The sequence below is a fragment of the Eptesicus fuscus genome, chromosome 3, assembly GCF_027574615.1.
Source record: "Eptesicus fuscus isolate TK198812 chromosome 3, DD_ASM_mEF_20220401, whole genome shotgun sequence".
NCBI lineage: Eukaryota > Metazoa > Chordata > Mammalia > Chiroptera > Vespertilionidae > Eptesicus > Eptesicus fuscus.
The window spans coordinates 8,880,978-8,899,658 of record NC_072475.1 but is presented as its reverse complement, the minus strand read 5'-3'; the positions used below and the strand labels follow the sequence as shown (position 1 = coordinate 8,899,658).

The 18,681-nt window shown below is 50.0% G+C and overlaps 1 protein-coding gene across 1 annotated transcript in view; it reads right to left on the bottom strand.

Annotated features, from left to right (window-relative positions):
* ADARB1 (adenosine deaminase RNA specific B1) overlaps positions 1–18,681 on the bottom strand; it is a 105,800-nt gene that overhangs the window by 60,459 nt on the left and 26,660 nt on the right. The gene's annotated exons all lie outside the window — the stretch shown is intronic.

Below are 18,681 nucleotides of genomic sequence, written 5' to 3'. Positions count from 1 at the left end.
GTAGCACGCCTCGCACTAATAGCAAGTACAGAACTAGCTGTACTAAAATAAACGTGTCACTCAGCGCTGGATGGATTGGCTGTGCTGGTAATAATCACACTGATTAAATGAAGCAATTGTGTTTCCTTCTAAAGTGATATTTATCATTATAATTTAATTAGATTGGAAATTAAGGCTTCACTCTGCCAAAAAAATAAGTACTCTCATTTTCTACCTTGTAGCTGCATAAATCGATCACATGAGTTAAACAAAGATTTCAACGGAGCAGATTCTGATGGTTAGAGACACCAATTACTCCAAGATACAGAGGCTTGATATGCTCAAGACAAGTGAACAAGAGTACATAACCAATTGATTGAAGGATGCTTAGACAAAGGAGCTTTCTCCCCAACTTCTCATCGTGGCTTCCAAGTGCTTAATTAGTCCTAAGGACGGGTACCCACCACCAAAGGAGGGAAGCCAGCGAGCAGATGCGAATGGGCCAGTCACTGAGGCTGGGGTACAGGAAGGTAGAGAGACGGCCCTGGGCGGAGATGCCTGGTGAGGAGGAGGGCGGAAGGCCTCTTGGGAGAAGGCACCACGGACAAGACAAATGTTACGTAAGAAAGAAACCCCAGTCTGTGTTCAGAAAGGCAGCTCGGAGGGTTCTGTGGGCAATGGCCAGAGGGCTGAGATCAGAGGCTGCGAAGACCTCTGGGGCCAGAGGGAGGGCAGAGACTGGGAAAATCAGGTATCTCGGAGGTGTGGGGGCGGGACTCGGTGACTGACAGTCCAGGTGGAGGAATGAACCAAGCCTAGGCGACTCTGAGGATCCAGGCTCCGTGAAGGGCCGGCTAGAATTTGACAACCAACGTGATAAAATCGAGAGAAGAAATGGCAGAAGAGGGCAGTTTTCCATTGCTCTGACTCCCGTTCCTTCAGCTTGGACAATGACAAACCTTCCCTGGCAAAATGAAGGAGCAGCTGGGAGAATCGGCAGGGGGCAGTGAGAGCCCAGCGGTGTCCCCCCCCCCCCGAAGTTCTAGACCCAACAAAAATCTCTTCACAGTGACAGCAAGTAAAGATGTTTTCAAACAAGTCACAGCCGAGAAACTGCCAGCAGTGACCCTCACTAGGAGAAACCCTAAAAGTCACAGGAGGAGTGCGCTATCTTGGAGAGAGAATCGGAACCAAAAGAATAAAGAGAAGAGCAAGTGGCGTGTGGGAACAGAGACCTCCCACTGCTCAGAGAGCAAAGAGAGGGAGCACCTCCTGACCCTTGTTATGAGCCCAGGATCGCCTCTGGAGTAACCTGTCGCCGACGCTACAGGAATTAAAAACCACTGGTCAACTTCTCCTAGGAACAGACATCACCACCAAGTTCAATATGTATACACCGAGGATGCGCAGTTGGCTGCACATTTGGAAATCAATCAACAGTGGCGTTTCCGTTCAAGAGTCCTTTAACTTAGACTCCTCAATACTTCAAGTTGTTTATTTCCTAAATCTCCATTTGTACAATGTACCTGACACTCTTCTTAAAAAATACATTCAGCCTTTAGGAAATAACTAAAAAGAGCGGGGGTGGGGGTGGGGGGGGGGGGGAGTGTAAAAGAAGCTGATCAAATGTAATGTGTTTGCCAACCATGAAAATAAAGACCAAGCACAGGAAGTCGCCACACCTCCCTTCCTCTGCGGGGAGGAAAGGCAACTGGGCTTAGCAGGGGCACCCGAGCCAGGACAGCTGGCCACGGTGTCCTCAGGAGATCTAGTGTGCCCACCCGGAGGGCACCATGAGCAGAGCCAGAGGAAAGGGAAGAGGGGACACCTGGCCTCTGCAGGCTTTCTGAGCCCGTTTCCCACAGATGGGAAGACCGACGGGTGAGTGCCAAGGGAGAGAAACAGCGGCTTCCCAGCTGTACCCAGAGCAGGTATTCACCGAGGGGTCACAGTCCATGCAAACAGTAAAATTATACACAACATGGTGTTTATATGCCTAGGGGCATTTTCCTAGGGAAAGGTCCGTAGCTTTCATCAGATGCTCAGAGCACGCTGGTTTAGCGGAGAAGTCCAAAGCCAGCCCTCCCCAGGCTGTGAACTAACCCCAAGCCCAGTCCATTTCTCTGGTGCTTAACCAATAAGATTGCACAGCCTTTCTTTTTCCAATACAACCCTGGCTAGTCAATGGAAACCTATAAAGTGAGTTATTGAGGGGCCCTAAAGTTCAGAACTCATCACCTACACTTGGGGTGTTCCTAGGGTTAACAGAGGTCTAATTCAATCCCAAGGAGTGTGGCTTCCATCTCGGCCGCAGAGCCACTCCACAGCACACTTGCATGGATGGAGAGGCCACGTGCCCATAGCTTCCCAAAGACAGATCCTTATCAATGATTGCTTTTTCTTATCATGCATTTCAACAGCCACCATTCTTGTTTGTATAATTATACTGTTAGTTTTGTTTCATCGTTTCACATTAGTTTAATATGGATTGTTTGTGTGTGCAGTGATGAAAATTTCACCCTCATTTGAACCATGATTTTTTAAAAAACTAAACTTAACAGCATCGTAAATTATCTTCAACCTTACTACAAAACAGATGCGCAGATCCCCTCCCCCATTTCTGTGAGATAGGACCATTCCATTTATTGGCAAAGAGCCTACTCAGAGTATGTGTCATTTAACTAACTTGCAACACACTATCAAGGTAAGTGTAGCAAAATTACCCAGCTCTTTTTAAGCGTGTGGAGTGCTCTGACATAATATAAAATGAAGTCCCATAAAGAATTTTGTACATGCTGCTGACAAATTTACTGGAACTGGCTCATTTAATGTCTTCCCAATTGTTTGATAATGTTGAGCGGTTTTTCCACTGGCAAGAAAGAATCACATGGTTAGAGATGTTCAAGGTACAGAATCCTGTGGCTAAGAGCGCTCTAAAAAGGCTTTAATGGAAAATGGTGATAAAGTATATATCTTCTTTCTTTTCTTCCCAAGAACCCATCAAAGTGGCAGAAAAGGTAATTTTTGGCTGTGAATGAATGATAACAGAGCTGCAAAATTATAAAGGGGACTGAGCAGCAGACAAAGGCGTTGGCCTGCGTGGCTGAGGCATAAAGCAGATGACATCAGGGTGACCTGAAGAGTAGTGGAAACGGCAGTGCTGGATGCGGGGGTAGGGGGCAGGGGTTTCCCCAAGAATAGGGGCCATGACAGGACTTCTAGGCTGAAACTTGAAAACAAACTCTCCCAGACGGTCGGAGGTTTTTCCATGGGGGGGGGGGGGGATCTCAGCATGGTCACTGGGACCTGGACAAGAAGCAGATCAGGCAATGGGTCATTCCTAATGAAGCCATCAGCCACAGGAGAGAGAGGACAACGCAGAGAGATTTACCTGCAAAAGAACAGGATCGAGCTGGCAGCTGACTTCTCGTAGACTCCGGAAAATCATAGAGAATGCTTTCTGAGTTCTCAGGGAAAATTATAGGGTCCTAAAATTCTAGACCCAGCCAAATTACCAATTAAGCATGGGGATAAAATGCCTGCATGCCTGACCACTGCGTGAGGAGACCAAGAAGTCTGTGAGCCACACACTCCATGAAGAAGTGGTTAAGGAGGTGCTCCAGCAAAACAAAAACAGAATCCATGAAACAGACACGGTGGGACGGGAGGCGCGGTGGGACAGGAAGCTGCAGAGAAACCTGAACAGAAACTGAGAGGTTCCAGTCACCCTTTTTTCCTGGGTAAGGGTTCTGTGATACAGAATTACACGTTCTGCCTTCTCCAGTCACATACTTGGTTCTGCAGTGAAGTATATTTATATTATCATGACACTATAAATATTACGTTCCATGTGTTAACATTTTAAAACTAAACTATAAAAAAAAAAAGCGCAGAAAGCCTAATGATAGATGGGAAACAGACTACAAATGTTTCCAACCTTGTCAATATAAATCTCAAAATATAACTCACAAAGACCAATACTGGAGAGGCAGTATTTCTCAAGTCCCCACACGAACTAGCAAACAGAAGTGTGACTTGAAGTTATGGTGACGACGACAAGAAGAATGAAGACCAAGGGGGAGAAGAGGTGGACTGGAAACTGTCTGGGGAGAGGAGAAGGGAGAGGGAGTCTTTACCTTAGCGAACACTCCCTGATGGGCCAGAGGATGCTGTACACCATGACTGATATTACCTCCGGCAGCTACTTTAAATAGTGGAATTAAGGGGTGCCCTTATCCAGTGGGGACTTTTTAACTGAAGGGTGTCCACAGGACAGACTAAGGTGCACTCATGATAACTAGTAAGGTGGTTATTAGATTACATTAGTCATATAAAATCAGAATTTTATTATGTTAATCCTCACCCGAGAATATTTTTTTTTTCATGTTGATTTTTAGAGAGAGTAGAATGGAGGAGGAGAGACACAGAGGGAGAAACATCGATGTGAGAGAGACACATCGATTGGTTGCCTTCTGCATGCACCCTGAGTGGGGCCCAGGATCAAGCCTGCAACTGAGGTACGTGCCCTTGGCCGGAATCGAACCTGCGACCCTTCAGTCTGTGGGCCAACACTCTATCCACTGAGCCACACCAGCCAGGGCCACAGAGCTTTAATAGGTGACAAGGGACACCCCGACCATCACTCACTCTGTCTCCTGACCACCAACAGATTAGATCATTTTTTTAAAAAAAAGTGTTTTTGCATTTTTGGGATGAAGGAATAGAACTAAGTTCAAAATACTGTTTGTCCCCAGATGATACCTGATAAATGACGTTTCCTTCCCATGATTGTTCTTGTTTTATCTGTGTGTCTGATCTCCAGGCTGTCAGCCTTGAGAGGGTGGGACCCAAGAAAACCTCCAAGTGCTCTCAGGCCGAGCCCCTGTCTAATAAAAACGTGCCTAACACGTACCCTCTGGCTGCCTGGAGGCCGTCTCCCGATCCCAATAGTCATTGAGAGAGCACTGTATGTCACCACTGCGCTCGATCATGGTTCTCTTCGATTTATAAAAGAATTCTGGTACTTCAGCCGGTGTTTAAAGTGCTTTTAACTAACTAACCAACTAACTAATTATCAATCTTCCTAAATGTGATGTGTGTATATGACTGACTAATCATAACAGTGGATTGCTTACAAAAGTAAAAGCCGATTGTGACTTGCAATTTGAAATCTTTGGAAAATGTATGAAGTGGCTAAGCTGTTCTTTGCACATGTGAAGGATGGGCTAACTGGGCTGTAACTGTGTCAGTGGCAAGGAGTTCAATTACACAGTGACTGATATTAAAGAACTATAGGCACTCAGCTGCTCCTGCAGGCAGAGCCCTCTGAGTCAGCGCGGTCTGAGACAAATCTGTCTTGGGCGCTTCCCTGACAGAACGAGGAGAACAGTCTTAAGAGACCAAGTTCTGCAGGCATTTGCCCCTCTCAGCACCCACTAAAGGGAGACAAGGCGCATGGCAGGGCTGAGCTGGTTGGAATGCTGTCCTGTACACCAAAAGGTTTCGGGTTTGATTCCCTGTCAGGGCACACACCTAGGATTCGGAACCCAGTCAGTGTCCACACAGGTGGCAACTAATCCATGTTTCTCTCACATTGATGTTTCTCTCTCTCTCTCTCTATCTCTCTCTTCCCTCCCCCCCCTCCTCCCCGCCCCCCCCCCCCCCCCCCCCCCCCCGCTTCCTCTCTTTCTCAAATCAATAAACATATCCTCAGGTGAGGATAAAAAAATAAAAGAGGAGACAAGGGAAGAGCTGAGGGCAAGATGAATAATTAACATTCTACAAAATATTTTTAAGTTTTATCACCACATTTTCCACTCCCAAATAGCCCCAGGGAAGCCATTCAAGCAAGGCCAGCACACCGTCAAAAGGTGAGGTGTGAAATCCTTAGACATTCTGCTTCCAGGTCCACTCATCTTCCCACGGCCCGCAGGGGACACACACATGCCCCCAGAGGCCCCTCTGGATTATTGGCTCAAGGGACACTCTTGGCTCCTTACAACTCATAGTTCATCCTTCACTCCCCGGGGACACTCTCAGACTGGGATCGTAACACTGGGGTCATGACCCGGTCTGGCCAGGACAGCCAGTTCACCATGTGGTCCAGCAGTAATTACTAATCACAGGCCCTTTCACTCTAAAAAATGTCCCCATTCAAGCAGTAAATTGGATGTCATCTACTTCAACACAGCCTGTGTCCCTGACCTGGAGGGGAGAGAGGGGCTGCGGCTCATCTTTCCCACCTCACACCAGCCAAACCCGCCAGAAGAATACGGGCCTTCCACGACCCGCCTCCGTATTTCCCCCTGGCTGGATTAGAACAGAATCTCTCATCTTATGAGCAGCTCTTCACTGGGACAAACAGGGAGAGGAGAGCTGGATTCCCAGCACAAGGCCCAGGCCCTCGCCCAGATGCCGGGAGCCGGAGGAGAGGAGCCTGTGGGAGTCCCCAGGGGCGGAGCAGGAAGAGGCTGCCAAAAGCCTCCACGTGTCTCCAGGGAACTTGCCACACGTAGAGAACTTGCCATAACTAAGGCTATGAAGTCTTTATGCCTTTTTAAAAACAAAATAAACCAGGTAACTCCAGAAAAGACACCCGAGGTGGAATTCAGAGATGAGCCAATTCCTTTAACTTCTAAGGGGGGAAAGGGTTTAAAAGAACAAAAAGATGTAGGCATGGCATAAGCTGTGGCAGAGAGCATTGTCCCCACACCCATTTCCTTCCCCGGTGACCGAGGTTTTAGCGGGGCACTTTAGGAAGCGCTTCCAAAGAGGAAGTCCAAGGGGTAGGAAGACAACCGGTGCCCGTGTTGAGGGTGCCCGGAGCACCTGCCCACCGTGGTCTAGCACTGTCCACTGGCATGGAGATACACGCTCTCGTGGCCGCCCTGCAAAGGCCTGCACTTTTTTATACAAAAATGTGTGTCTGAATGGTCATGGCAGTTACTTACAATTACTCCCAAATACCTAAATATCCATCAGTAGGTTGAATACATACATGATGTGGTCAAACAGTGGAATATTACAGAGCAGTAACATAAACTCCAACCCCACAGGGAGCCTCACAGATAGAATGTTGAACAAAAGAAAACAGATACAAAAACGCATTCTTAGAATGCATATATACACTGAGTGGCCAGATTATGATGATCTCTGAATGCATAATAATCTGGCCACTCAGTGTATATCCTATATTAATAAAAGGCTAATATGCAAATTGTCCCCTCGACCAGCAGGCAGGCCCGCCAACCGCCCATGTCCTCTTCCCCTGGCCAGGCTGGCCGGACCCCACCCATGCACGAATTCATGCACCAGGCCTCTAATATATATATATATATATATATATATATATATATATATATATATATATATATATATATATTGAGTGGCCAGATTATTATGATCTCAGAGATCATAATAATCTGGCCACTCAGTGTATATATACAGTTGAAACAATGGAGTGGGCCGGCAGACCATCCCAGCCGCACCATAGGCAGGTACTCGGATGGCAAACGTGTGGGCTCCACCCCCCTGCCCCTGTGAGGGGTTCCGGACAGCGGAGCCATTTCCAGCCTGGGTGGAGGTCCCACAGAAGTTGGCCCTGTGCTGAGTCACTGAGCTGCACGGTGATGTCCCGCACACTTCCTTGTGTGTGATGCTTCTCAAGAATGGTTAATACACTCGTGTTCAGAAGTCACTGCTGCTGAGCTGGAAGAGGAACGAGTAAGAGCAGGAGGGACCTGACGAGGCATGAGCATCGTCACCTCCAGGGGACGCCGTGTCTCAAGACGCTCATTGGGGACAGAGTTCTCAGCACAGGAGCTTCCGCAAGAACAAAACCTGGGGGGTGCCTGGCTTGCTGTTGTGAATGAGGCAGGATAGGAATCTACTGTCATACCACTGCCCATGAGATTTGATTTAATGTGCATATTTATTGCCTTTTAACATAATGGCAAAAATGAATGACCTATTCAGAGTAAATGAATCCTGATAGCAACTGCAACTAGAAACATTACAGGTGCAATAAATGCTAGCACCCCCTGGACTATTAGACTCTCCAAAGGGATGATTGGGGCTCACATATACCCGAATTATTCCTCACAGCCATGGGTGAGCAGTTTAATCTCCTAGAAATGAAATTAGATTCCTATCAGTGACAAGTATTTAGTCCAGTTACTGAAGAAAAAACATACAAATAGTAAACAATCCCTCCCCACTCTTGCGTCATCTGGCTCTCCAACAAAACGCTCCACACACGCGCCCTGCCCCACGTCCCTCTGTTTTGGAAACCGGCCGAGCTGTCTGGGAAACACACCATTACTTGGGGAAGATATGTACTGTTTTCCAAAACTGCTGAAAAAGGAATTAATAGTTATTTCATAGAATAAACAGATGGACATTTTAAATTTGTTTCATGAATGGAAAATGCCAGCCACGCACCCTGAGGTTAATCCCACCTCTTCCAGAGTCTGTTACTGGAAATGGCTTCTTGTCAAGGAGGAAAATTAAGCAGAGAAAAGAATCTCACATTTTCTTCTCAAAATTTGGATGAGAAAAGGTCAAGTAAAAATAAATACAAAGCAAACTGACTAATTTGAGCTTCTCCCTGCACTAGCTAATAGAGCAGAAAGTTAAAAATAAGAGCGGCCTGAACTTTTCAGAAAAAGGCTGCTGAGTAGAAATATATGCTCACATTTGACTTCCAAGAGACTAGCTATAACTGTGCACAGCTACCCTCAGCTTTCCACTAAATACCTATAAAGACAGGAAAATAGAGAAACTGCTCACAGCACATCTGGAAATTACATAGTGACAGACTACTTCATACATGGCACGGCCTACTGTGGAATTCCAAAGAAAACGTCAGGAGTAAACAAACTATTTTTGCTTAAGCTAGTTTGAGTTGGCTTTTCTGTCACTTATCCCAAAAACATATTAAAAGTTATCCCGAAACACTGGTCTTCACAGCAAACCTGGAAACAACCAAAAGGTTGTTTCAGGTTAAAAATACCGTGTTCACCCACCAGTGTGTACATGCCAGGAGGGAGCCCCGTCCAGTAGGAAGCAGGAGTGCTGCCTTCACACGTGTGCACACATGCCCATGCCCACACCTGCATGCATACACACGTGCACAGTAGGAGCTGCGCAGACCGTGACTCACATGTGAACTCCAGAGCCCATGTGACTGGCCAGTTCCAGCGAGAGCTGTGCCAGCTCAGGCAGCTGCCCAGTCTTCCTGCCCCAGTTCACTCAGCTATAAGCCAGCGCAGACCAGCAATGCCCAGTCCCTGTGGCTGAAGAGTGAATGGGATCACAGGTAGAAAGTGCACCGTGAACCCTCAAATGCCAGCCTGTGTGCCCAGCTGCATGTGTGCATGTGTGAGGTTACCATCCCAAGACGGCTACAGAGGTTATCTGACTGCCGAGATAACTTCTGTTTTCCTTTCCTTGTGTCTATGGTCTGAATTTTCTACACTGACACACAATCTCATAACAGAAAGAGAGAGGTGTGAAAAGTGATGCCACATGCAGGAAAGGTAGGAGGGGAGCCAAGGAGCCACGCACCACCCTGCCCAGGACCTGTGCTCCCACCTTCCATCCATGCACCAACAACCTGCTAGTGGCTCTGTGCTGTCCCTCCCACAGCCACCATGGCGGCCATGCAGTGACCAGGGCTCAAGGCTCAAGATGCTACGCCCTGTCCACTATTAAATGGTGTAAGAGCCACAGTGGAGGGACGAGAAAGGTGGGTGCTTGCCAGTCAGGCCCCTAACACTTCTCAATGACGGGCTTTCTCTTACACAGAAATACTCCTGATGGGCCTGGTCAGCAGAGGAGAGGCTGGGGCAATGAGGAAAGAGGGCTGAGTGCATGGAGCTCAATGGGGAGAAGGGGATCTGGTAGTCAAAGTGAGCAAACCTTAAGCACTGCAGCACCAGGCCCCGCCGGGGGCCGGGCACTGACCACACCCGGTGTCTTCTCATCGGGCAGCACTGCTGTGACCTGCCTGAGGCAAAGCTGCCCTCCTCCCCCACCTAAGTGAGAACTGAGGCCTTGGGAGCCCACTGGCACCAGCAGGACCGACACGGGGCCTCCTGTCCAGCCATCATCCAGCGAGTGGGCAGTTCCCAGCCAGGAAGGGGACCTGGGCCTGGCCCCCGTGCTGCCCCGGGCCCAGGAAACCTGGCAGCAGCACCAACACTTACTCTGTTTCATCGTCCCCTGTGCCATTGTCATCTCTGTGCAGAAGCCATCCAAGCAGAGGAAAGATCGCATGCTCTTAAGTCCACATTAAGAGCCATAAAATTCATTTTTAAATCAAATCAACAAGTCAGCCTTTAATAGAACCCAGGAGCAGAGAACACAGTGTACTGTCAGCAGAGGGTGTCTGCTGTGAGGTGGCGGCTGGAGGCCAGGCCTGTGGCTCAGGAACGGAAGGTTCTGGCACAGTCCTGAGCATGAAGTTGGCCCTGCGGGCCGCTCTGCTGTCTCCATCTCCTCGTCTGCGTGTTTCCTCATCCCCGTCTGACTTCTTCGGTTCAAATTCCAGAGACAGACTCAGGCGAGGAGGCCAACGCTCTCCGTGCTGTGTGCATGGCTCAACTTCTGCCGAGGACAGGCCGGCCGCTGACCCAGCCCGTGGATGGCCTGGTGACCGTGACCCCATGGCCAGCACCAACAGAGCACTGGCCTTCCCCTGACCCTCCGCCTCTCTCAGACACCAAGTGGGAGATCCATAATCACCACCGAGCCACCCGAAGAGAACAGGCAGTAGAGGAGAAACCCCTCAATCCGACAGCCCAGGTGTGGGTGAGGCATGGGTGTGGAGGGAGCAGAAGCGCCTGGAGCCGTGGAATCAGAGGACCTGCTCTGTGCACACAGGTTTCCAGGTGCCACGGACTCCACGGGATGAGCACCCAGGACCTAGGAGGTGGGGCGGGGGCAGAGGTGTCACTGCAGCCTATTTCAAGGCGCATTGCGAGTGAGCCCGGAAATGAGCAAGCATCAGCTTCCATGCCCTGGAGAGCTGGAAAGGCCCACCACCTGCATTTAACTCATCCTTTCCAACTCAGCACGGGGAACAGTTACAGCTCTCAAAAGAGTTCTGGAGTTTCTGCCAATCTGATGTGAGAAATGGTGTCTCAGGGAAGGGCTGTGTGGGTGTGTGTGCACACGTGTGTCTGTCTGTTCATGTCCTTTGCCTATTTTCCTAAAGGATCTTGGGGGGGGGGGTACCACTGACCCCCATAAAATATTTCTAACACTTGGCTAGTTCCATCTTTTACACTTGGCTCTCTGACCCCCGTGAAGCACGACTGTATGTGGTGGAAGGCAGAAATCTAACGTCTGTTACAGAATAGTCCTGTTGTCCCAAATCCCGATTAAAAAGCTGACCTTAACCCAGCAATGTGAGATGGCATCTGAATCATGTACTGGAATTCCACCTGATTTGGGCCCATTCTGAACTCCCTGTTTATTCCATGGGGCTCTGTGCCATGTAGCTGTAAAGACTTTATTTACCACACGTGTCACTGTCTGCAGGCTGTCTCCGCTTCTCAGCCCTTCCTCTTCGGAGTTTTCTAGGGATTCACCCATGTTTGTTCTCACTCTATCAATTTTATAATCAACATGTCCAGCCCAAGAGAAAAAAAAAAAGGTTCTTGTGTTCATATTTTTATTGATTTCAGAGGGAAGGGAGAGGGAGAGAGAAATAGAAACATGATGAAAGAGAATCATTGATCAGCTGCCTCCTGCACGTGCCACACTGGGGATCAAGCCCGCAACCTGGGCATATGCTCTGACCGGGAATCGCCATGACCTCCTGGTTCAGAGGCTGACACTCAACCACTGAGCCACACCAGCCGGGCTTGTTGTTAGTATTTATAAGAGATCACATTAAATTTGTAAGTTAACTTAGAGAGACATCTTAACGATGCTACCACATCCTAGCCAAGAATAAGCACACCCTTCCTTCTGCTCAAGGCTACCCCGGTGTCTTTCTCGAGAATTTTCAGAAAAATTTCTTTGCTTAAGTTTTGAACAGTTCTTACTACAATTATCCCTAAGTTGTAATAAGAACTGTTGTTATCTTCATTGTTGTTATTGTAAATGGAGCTGTCTCCTCCATAATATCTCTGATTATCTGTTGTGTATATGAAAGTTATGAATGATGTTTAATATCAATTTTGTGTTCCTACCAAGATCTGAGTTGTTTTTACCACTGACTCTCTGGGGCTGTGGTCTCCCACAGGGTAGCCCCCTCCCCGGGCAGCCCCCCACTGCAGACAGGGCTCCCGGACAGCACTGCTGCTCTGAGGTTTCCAGGTGGACTGCAAGCAAGAGATCATTCTACCTCTTCTAGTCAAAATTGTATGCCTTCGTTTTCACTTGTTTTTTTCCCAACCTGGCTGGCGAGAACATTAGGATTCCCTTTATCATTTTTAATTCAACTGTACACCTCTGTTTTGTGCAACTTCTGTTCCCTGCCCTTCCTTGAGGTCCACAAGTCCAGCACCTGCTCCTGCTGTGGGAGTCCAGGTGGTGGGCGGGAGGACAAAAAACACCCAGAAATTTATTCTGCCATAAACATTTTCTTTTCTTTTTTTAAAAAAATATATTTTTATTGGTTTTAGAGAGGAAGAGAGAGAGAGATAGAAACATTCATGATGGGAGAGAATCATTGATCCACTGCCTCCTGCACACACCACACTGGGGATCAAGCCTGCAACCCAGGCATGTGTCCTGACAGGGAATAGAACCATGACCTCCTGGTTCATAGGTTGACGCTCAACCACTGAGCCACACTGGCCGGGCTGCCCCATTCATTTTCCACACAGAAAGGAATTAATACCGCCGTGGAAAAGGAAAAACAAACAAACACACAAACAGCTTTGAAAGTTTCAAATCTTATTGATAATGCTTCAGACTCTACAAACAGCTTCGTCAACAAGTTGAGAAGCAAAGACTCCTAAAATATGAAATGACATCGAGGCAGTCCTTTCTCACAAAGGAATTTCTACACCAGGTTGTTGATATCCTCCACAGTTATTTCACAAACCAAAGACAACAGTATCACTAGCAAAACAGACCAAGAAAGCAAAGAAGTGACTTTTGCCCCCATCCCTAGACAGGGGCGTACGATGAAAAGAGAGCTCAGCCAACAGGTTCAGAAGACCTGGACAGTGTGAGCTGCTTGGCACCCCATTTTCAGTCCCGTGTCTTCCCACAAGCCCCTATCCTACCTAATAAAATAGTAATATGCAAATTGACCGCACCTTCACTATGCACAAGCCACACCCACCAGCCAAAGCCAAGCCCACCAGCCAATCAGGGCAAGTATGAAAATTATCCAACAAAGATGGTGGTTAATTTGCATACGCTGAGGGAGGGAGGAGTGAAGACTGAAGACAACTTAGAAGGAAGAGGGAGGAAAAGTGGAAAGCAAGGTGGCTGCCAGTGGGAAAGCCGGGGCGGGGCGGGGCGGGGCGGATGGGGGCGGGCGGCAGCAGCGCGCGGGTGTAGGTATGATGGCTGTAAAGGCGGTGGCAGCGGCAGCGCACGCAGCCACAGCGGCCGCTTGCAGGATTCTTCCTGCAAATGGGCTACTAGTCTTCTATAATGATAAAAGTGTAATATGCTAATTAGACCGGATGACCTTCTGGACGAAGCTGGAGCTGAGAGGGAAGCCCGGGTCCCAGGTGCCAGAGGGAAGCCGGTGCCGGCAGCCGGGGGAAGGAAGGCCTATTCTTGCACATATTTCATGCATTGGGCCCCCATCCTACCTAATAATAGACAAATATGCAAATTGACCGCACCTTCGCTACACCCAAGCCACACCCACAAGCCAAGCCATGCCCACCAGCCAATCAGGGAGAGTATGCAAATTACCCCAACCAAGATGGCGGCTAATTTGCATATCGAGACAGCATAGAAAGAAGCCAAAAGCTGCAGAGAAGCAAGCAAGCTGGGGGGGGGGGGCGGGGGAGGAGGAGAAGGGAGGAGCGGAGGCGGGGCTGGGGGAGAAGGAAGGAGAGCAGGCGGGGTGGGGTAGAGTGCAGCAGGAAACCCTATTGCAGGATTTTTCCTGCAACGGGAATGCTAGTGTTTTCATAAAGGAGACTGGCTCTTGAAACATACCCCCTTAGGCATATTGGGATGAATGAAGTTTGATAGAGAGCATAGAAACAACACAATGTTTTTATTTGCACAATGTCCAAAAAAAAAGTCAGCATTTCCTTAGGGCTAACTCCTATGGGCTGTCTCATTTAAAATATTTCAATTGATTGTGATCTGAGAACCGCTAAGGCTGGAGACAGCAGATGGGCCATCAATCAGGAGCAGGTGATGATAATGGAGGAAACAGGCCGTCCATCTTCTATACTTAAAAAGCCAACATGAAACCGAACCCTCCTCTAAAGAAATCACAGATGACCCAGTCAAATATTAGAAATGCAAAGGGTCACTGATAACAGAAAAGTCCCTGAGGAAGTCAATCCAGCCTCACCCACCTCACTCATCCTCACACTAACCCTGTTAGGTAAGTCTCTTCAGCTCAACCCTGTTACCTGACTCCATACTTAGAACGGGTGCACTTCATTTGGGAGTATTTCCCCCAAGGGAAAAATGCCAACTGTATATTCATATCACAAAAACCAAGACTCCTTGTAGCCAGCAGTCACCCCCAAAAGACCCACAGGAGTGTGTGTGAAGCAACACTCTGAGCCAGGCCTCCCTCGCCAGGACAGCAGGGGGCATCTGTAAGCCTGCCCCTCCTCCGCAGGCAGTCCCTGCTCCCCAAAACACCCACGTACCACTTCTGACACTTCCTCTGCTTTGAGCCCTTTGCAGTATCCCCTGAAACACTGTCTGTCTGACGTGGCCCAAACAGACCACCTCAATTTTGTTAGCGTTAACTGTAGGCAAGGGGCAGGAGTTTCGTCTCAAAGCTCCTGGAGAAGCTCCTCCTTGGAAACACCCCCATTCCTGGTCCATTCTGCACATTCCCTCGTGTCCCCAAGTGGCAGTCAGACTGGTCCCGGCCCTGCCCGGGCTGTGCTTTCACTGCCCCATCTTGCCTCCCCTTCCTGGAGTTTGACTCTACCCAGGGGTCCCAAGGTAAATGGGGGCAGTGGGCCACGGCCCTTCTCCTCTGGCCCGGCTGCTCTGTGCCCCAGGCTGCACAGAATGACTCCAGAGTCCAAGTTTACACCATCCGGATGACATCTGACTCTTCACAGAAGAGACTGCATCCACATACTGTATCCCACTGAACCCAAACTAAATGCATCCCCAACTCATCTTCCTCTCAGCTGATGGATTGCTGAGGTGCCCAAGGCCATCTTCTAAGGAGGAGGGTCCTAGGCCTCCCGATGCAGGAGACGGGGGAGATGTGGGGGCATGGAAGGCGACACGGAAGTCATGACTAGAATTAAAAGGCCTCACTTTGAAAAATGTATAAACATGTGTGACCTAGTGAAGATGCTGCCCAGGAGGGACCCTTGCCAGTGAGGTCCCTGGAGATCCAGAGTCACTAAGACCCTGGCCTCGCCCAGGAGGGCCTGCCAGCCACGTGGCCCTTTCTTGCTGAGTAAGAAGAGAGGATACATACTCTTTAGGGCAATAAAAAACAGTGATGAATCCACAAAGAAAACCACGGGACCAGCTAACACGGAAGCCAGGATGGTATTCAGGGCAGAGGAGGTGGACACAAAAGGAACTTCTAAGGAGTTATTACCTTGGTAAAAGCACTATTTTTAAAACAGACTTTAGTTTTGAGAACAATTTTAGATTAAAAAAAAACCACAACAACTGGAATGACAGTATAGAGATAACCACACTCGGTTTGCCCAGTTATTAACATCTTACGTTGACATGGCACATTTGTTACAATTAATGAGCACATTATTGTTAACTGATTACACTATGGCTCGTTAGCCATAGTGTAATCAGATTTCCTCAGATGTTACTTAATGTCCTGTTTTTGTCCAGGAACCCATCCCAGACACCACATGACATGTTGTCGTCATGATCCCTTACATGGGCTGTGATAGTTTCTCAGACTTTCCCTGATGACCTTGATGACCTTGACAGTTTTGGAAGGGCTGGTTGGTAGGACGCCCCTCAGTTGGGATTAGCACGATGATTTCTCATGGCAGATTGGGGACATGGGTGTTGGGAGGGGGACCACAGAGGTAAAGTGCCATTCTTATTACATATCAAGAGTACATATTATCAACATGAGCTGTCACCGTTGGCACTGACCGTGGTCTCCTGGAGGAGGTGTGTCTGTCAGGCTTCTCCCTTCATTACTCTTCGCCCCCACACTGTCCTCTGTGGAAGGAGGTCACCATGCACAGCCCATCCCTAAGGAGTGTGGTGAGCTCCCCTCCCTGGGGATGCAGGGGCCACAGAAACCATCTGGAACTGTCTGCATGGGAGAGCTATGCTTCTCCCCATTTACTTAATCATTTATTCATGTTAGTATGGACTCACGGATATTTATTTTAGACTTGGGGCTGTAACCCAACGTGACTGTATTCTGTGGCTGAAACTGCTCCAGCTCTGGCCACGGGGAGCTTTCACTGGCTTCACTGTCACAACACTTCACACTCTCAGTCCCTGTGGTGATCGGGTAGGTTTTATATCCCCAGTTTGCAAATGGGGAGACTGAGGTTAAATCACACATCTGGTAAGAGGCAGGGCTAGGAGGACTCAAACCCAACAATCTGGTTCCAGAGACCAGACAAAGAACTACGTCCCTCGGCTGCCTCTCCACTGAAAACTAGAGGACACCTCCACAGGCAGGTGGGTCAGGACCATCTCAGACAGTGGCAGTCATCTGATGGCGGAGGAGCAGCACAGGGAAAGCATGAGGTGGGAACAAGTGGGCCATGTGCCAGGAGGCCAGGAGCTGTAGCCAAGCACACAGAGTGGTCAGAGGGAGGAGGCTGTGGCCTGGAGCACACAGAGTGGTCAGAGGGAGGAGGCTGTGGCCTGGAGCACACAGAGTGGTCAGAGGGAGGAGGCTGTGGCCTGAAGTACACAGAGGGAGAGTGGTCAGAGGGAGGAGGCTGTGGCCTGGAGCACACAGAGGGAGAGGGTCAGAGGGAGGAGGCTGTGGCCTGGAGCACACAGAGTGGTCAGAGGGAGGAGGCTGTGGCCTGGAGCACACAGAGTGGTCAGAGGGAGGAGGCTGTGGCCTGGAGCACACAGAGTGGTCAGAGGGAGGAGGCTGTGGCCTGGAGCACACAGAGTGGTCAGAGGGAGGAGGCTGTGGCCTGGAGCACACAGAGTGGTCAGAGGGAGGAGGCTGTGGCCTGGAGCACACAGAGTAGTCAGAGGGAGGAGGCTGTGGCTTGGAGCACACAGGGAGAGTGGTCAGAGGGAGAAGGCTGTGGCTTGGAGCACACAGAGTAGTCAGAGGGAGAAGGCTGTCGCTTGGAGCACAGAGGGAGAGTGGTCAGAGGGAGGAGGCTGTGGCCTGGAGCACAGAGAGGGAGAGTGGTCAGAGGGAGGAGGCTGTGGCCTGGAGCACACAGAGGGAGAGGGTCAGAGGGAGGAGGCTGTGGCCTGGAGCACACAGAGGGAGAGGGTCAGAGGGAGGAGGCTGTGGCCTGGAGCACACAGAGGGAGAGTGGTCAGAGGGAGGAGGCTGTGGCCTGGAGCACACAGAGTGGTCAGAGGGAGAAGGCTGTGGCCTGGAGCACACAGGGGAGAGTAGTCAGAGGGAGAAGGCTGTGGCCTGGAGCACACAGGGGAGAGTAGTCAGAGGGAGAAGGCTGTGGCCTGGAGTACACAGAGTGGTCAGAGGGAGAAGGCTGTGGCCTGGAGCATACAGAGTGGTCAGAGGGAGGAGGCTGTGGCCCGGAGCACACAGGGAAGAGTAGTCAGAGGGAGGAGGCTGTGGCCCGGAGCACACAGAGTGGTCAGAGGGAGGAGGCTGTGGCCTGGAGCACACAGAGTGGTCAGAGGGAGGAGGCTGTGGCCTGGAGCACACAGAGTAGTCAGAGGGAGGAGGCTGTGGCCTGGAGCACACAGAGTGGTCAGAGGGAGGAGGCTGTGGCCTGGAGCACACAGAGTAGTCAGAGGGAGGAGGCTGTGGCCTGGAGCACACAGAGTAGTCAGAGGGAGAAGGCTGTGGCTTGGAGCACACAGGGAGAGTGGTCAGAGGGAGAAGGCTGTGGCTTGGAGCACACAGAGTAGTCAGAGGGAGGAGGCTGTGGCCTGGAGCACACAGAGTAGTCAGAGGGAGAAGGCTGTGGCTTGGAGCACACAGGGAGAGTGGTCAGAGGGAGGAGGCTGTGGCCCGGAGCACACAGAGGGAGAGTGGTCAGAGGGAGGAGGCTGTGGCCTGAAGTACACAGAGGGGGAGTGGTCAGAGGGAGGAGGCTGTGGCCCGGAGCACACAGGGGAGAGTAGTCAGAGGGAGGAGGCTGTGGCCTGGAGTACACAGAGTGGTCAGAGGGAGAAGGCTGTGGCCTGGAGCATACAGAGTGGTCAGAGGGAGGAGGCTGTGGCCCGGAGCACACAGGGGAGAGTAGTCAGAGGGAGGAGGCTGTGGCCCGGAGCACACAGGGAGAGTAGTCAGAGGGAAGAGGCTGTGGCCCGGAGCACACAGGGGAGAGTAGTCAGAGGGAGGAGGCTGTGGCCCGGAGCACAGGGGAGAGTAGTCAGAGGGAGGAGGCTGTGGCCCGGAGCACACAG